The sequence below is a fragment of the Geospiza fortis genome, unplaced genomic scaffold, assembly GCF_000277835.1.
Source record: "Geospiza fortis unplaced genomic scaffold, GeoFor_1.0 scaffold415, whole genome shotgun sequence".
In the NCBI taxonomy this organism is placed as follows: Eukaryota; Metazoa; Chordata; class Aves; order Passeriformes; family Thraupidae; genus Geospiza; species Geospiza fortis.
In genome coordinates, this window is record NW_005054672.1 from 12,543 (window position 1) to 16,802 (window position 4,260).

Below are 4,260 nucleotides of genomic sequence, written 5' to 3' on the forward strand. Positions count from 1 at the left end.
CTCGGCAGCGCAGCAGCAGGGGCAGCAGCAGCGAGTGCTCGCTCCCCTGCCTCGGGGCCCTTTATAGCCCGGCCAGGAGGCGTTGCCGGCGCCTTTCGACACCCCTGACAGCCAAAGCCAAATTCCAGAATCATCATTTTCCTCTCCTTGATTTCACATCTTTTGTCACATCCACCGGGCAACACTGTGGCTCACATGGGACTTTTTTCCTCTTTGATTCCCAGCGCCTGGCGTGGTGCAGGTCCCTGCTGGCGGCTATGTTTTGGCACTCCCAGTGTCCATTCCTGCTCCACCCGCTGCTCCCTCATGAAGTAACACAATGAATCCTCTGTTATCCACCAAGTCACCTGCAAGTATCGTTGCAAACACCTACAAATCTGTTTATTTGGTTTTTTAAGGAGTCTAGAGCCAAGGAAAGCTTTTTTAAAGAGTCTAAAGCCAAATGCACACAAGAGCTCTGTGCATCAATAATCTTTATATGGGCCAAGCCAAAGCCGGATGGAAACTTTCCTGTCAGGACCTTTATTGCAGGACAAGCACAGACCTGGAAGGATTTGTGTACTGATACAGGATTTGGCAGAAATCTTATAGCTCAAAAAGAGAATAAACTCCAGCAATTTCTGCTTATGTACCAGCCTGGGCTGAATCTCCCTACAGAGACTGGAAAGTCCCTACAGTGGTGGGTTTTCAGTTAGTTTAAAGGGTGGATGAGTAATGTTTCCCAGCAGTACCTGCTTTGCTCCACCACCTTTCCCAAATCCCACAGAAACTGCATGTAACTTCTAAAAAATGTATAGAAGCTAAAAAATCCTGTGCTCTCTCAACACTGAGGCAGGGTTTAATGCTTAAACATTCTAAATCAGAGGAGAGGGACTGAAACTCTACCAGACACCCACAGCCAGGGCAGGTTACTTGCAATTCCTGATGGGAAGAGAAGGATCAATCCTTATCAATGGGAAGAGCAGGATAAATCCTTGTCGGTAGGAAGAGTATGATCAATCCTTATCAGTGTTTGTGCTCTAGGCTTTTTCCTACAGATTTGCAGCTGAAGACAGCGATGCCAATGGTAGCAGGAGCAGCATCACCTCTATCAAAAGTGGTGATGGGCAAAGCTCAACACAGCCCAACCCTGCAAACACCAAGGGTTTGACCATCCCAGCGCAGAGGGGAGGGACAGTGCTGGCCACACCTGCCCCAGGCTACTGAAGGACTGAGCAGAATGATTGCAGTAACATATCTGGACAGGTATTGGTGTGGAAAAAGCAGCAAAGAAGCAGGAAATGTGGGACTGCTCTGTTTTATTCTTTCTTGGGGGAAAAAGCCCTTTGTTGATGTGATGCAAGCTCTTGTTGTGTGCACTGGAAAATCGCACACCCAGCCCGGCCTGCCTGGCTCCAGCCATGGCATTCTCAATAAAAGAAGTTATTTTAGCTTTTCTCAGAGGTGCCTGTGAGGTAGTGAAGGAGTTATGGGGATTAGGAACCCTTTTGTGTTCTCGCTCATGTTGTGAGCTCCTTCCTTCCCAGCCCCCTCCGGCTGTTTTCACATTATAACGCACTAACTGATTTTGGAGGTGCTCAGATGTTCCCAGAGCCTCACCCTCGGTAATTCATGGTGCCTCTTTTCTTTCATGTTCCCCGAAGGACACAGGAACAACAAGGCTTTATCTGCCTCCTGTTAGATCTCAGGACTTCACAGCAGTCACGCTCCCCTTAGCAGCTCCAGGGCTGTGGGGTGACTTTCTGGGCAGCCACCAAGCCACAGCTTAACAAGAGAGACTCTGGATCCTCTCACTCAAGGGCTCTGCTCTCTGGGCAGCGCTGCCTCACACCCATGGGCTTCAGATTTGGAATTTTGACTCCCCAAGCTGCAAAAACGGAGAGGTTGGAATGCCCACGTTCCCCATCCCTCAGAGAGCTGGGGAAGGAGGGGACCAGGGCCCAACCCAGCCCTGGCAAAGAGCACAGTGAGCAGAGCACAGTGCTCAGCTCCCAGCACCATCCTGGTGCGACCTGGCAGGGCCAAGATCAGCTGTTCCTGGCCTGTTTCCCTCTGCACTGGAGGGTACAGGATTACCCAAGAGCCATCGTGTGAGAGCTGTGCTCCAGAGCCATCCTGGACCACCCCTGCTCCCAGCTCTTCCAAATGTGCTCACTTTGCTCAAGTTTGCTCCAGCAAACACCCTCCTGCTCCAGGCAATTCCCTCCTTGGCCCTGAGCCTCCCATGTGGGCTACAAGCTGTGCTGTGAGGTCTGACCCCCCTCAGGTCACCCTCACATTTTAGGCCAAGTTCCAAGTCAGCCTGAAGGTGACAACTGCCCTAACACGAGGCAAAGCCCTTCCACAGCCCACAGGAAGGGGACACCTGGCCTTTTTACAGCTTTTCTCGTACATTATCACAACCTCAGCCCAGGTTTCAGTTCTTTTACCAGGTGTGGCAGATGCCACACAGACAATCTGGAAATTGTCCTGCAATATCAGCTTTTCCCTGGTCTTTCCTGACCAATGCTCTTGCTGGGCAGCTGCTGCCCTGGCTGCTGACTGAGCTCCTGGAACAACAATCCCACGCCTGGAACAACAATCCCACACTATTCTGACATCAGGAACCCTCAGCACAGAGCTCCCCTGTGCTGGCTGTTGACATCAGGACACAGAGGAGCAGCTCTGCTTCAGCTATTTCATGCTACCTGAAGAATTCAATCTCCCAGGCTTTCCTGAGGCACTCACCCACAACAAATTCCCTTGAGATAAAAGAAAAAAAGAACACATCATAATGCTCAGGAGATGGTATCAGAGTCTGTTCCAGCAAGAAGCACGCTGGAGATGCAATCTGTGCCTCGTGTGCTGCAGCAGGAGGAAAGGACTGAACTCCTCGGTTTGCATTGGAGGGGAGGTGACATTTCCTCCACACGCGGTGCCCAGAGTGGGGAAAGCTGGTGTGAAACTGCCACGGTCAGTGTGTTGCATTTACCTCAAACAATAACAGCTAATTGTGCTTTTAATGTCATGAGTAAGAGCTAATTAGGAGTCATTGCTTTTCCCCTGTGGGCCAGCTTCTCCCGAGTGCCTTCCACAGAATTCCCAGCTCAGCTGGAGCTCACTGAGGGTTGCAGACCTGGCGAAGGAGCACTCCTGAGTGTGAGAAATGGCAGGCACAGGCTCTACCCTTGCTGATGGGTTTGCTCTGAAAGTCTCAACAACAGAAAATAGGGAACAAATATATCAAGGTGTGGAGTGACACATGATGTCTTTGTTTCTATCTCAGCTGTCGATTCTTTACCATCTGCCAGGACGTGTCCTGACGGCCCCCCCACATTCTCTGGAAAAAGCCATCCCAGCTCCTATTACCATGAAAGGAAACAGTGCTCGTGTGTGCAATGGAAACTCCCTCTGGGCTGCCCGGGGCACTTTGCCATCAGCCAGCCTGCCCGGCTGCCCGGGCTGCAGGGTGTGGGTGATGCCACCCCCTTTAATCCCCTCCTTCCACACCAAGAGACAGAGATGGACAGCACAGCCCGGCCCGGCAGCTGCAGAGGGGAACAGGAGGCAAAGGAGGGAGTGGGGAGAAGGGAAGGACAAGGGGAGTGACTCTGGATTGTCCCTCTGCAGGCTCCAAATTGGAGCAGTGAAGTCAGATATTGCTGTGCCACTGCCCTCCAGCTGCTCCACTGGGAGCCCCAAATCAGGGCCACTCTGGGCTACTGATGAGCTCCCAGCTCCTCTCCTCTCCTCTCCTCATGGAACAGGATGATGTTCCTGCATTTGGCCCAGGGTGATGTTCCTGCATTTGGCCCAGGTCCTGAGTGGTTTGCAGAGCATCAGCTGAGGTCCCAGCCCTGTGTCACTGATGCTTCATGAGCCACCTCGCCCAGTGAGGGCCATGAGGGCACAGACCTGCTCCCAGCAGAGCCCCACTCTGCCCTTTTGGCACAGGGTGTGCCAAGGAGATCCCTCCCAGAGTGATTCCCAGGGGATCAGCCCTGCTGACACAGCCAGTGCACAGCTCTGCTGCCCGTCCAAGGCAGCGTGGGGCAATGGCTTCTCCCTGCTGCACTCAGGGGTCATGGGCCCATCTGGAACGAGATGATCTTTCCACACTTGTTGAAGCTCTTCCCCCCAGTCCCACTGTAGCTGCTCCTCCTCATGGGCAGGCACTGTGACAGCCCCACTGTGACACTGTGACACTGCCAGCCCACCCCAGGCTGGGCACAGCCTCTGCTGGCACCTCTTAGCCAGGATTCTGAACAAGTTGTGATCTCC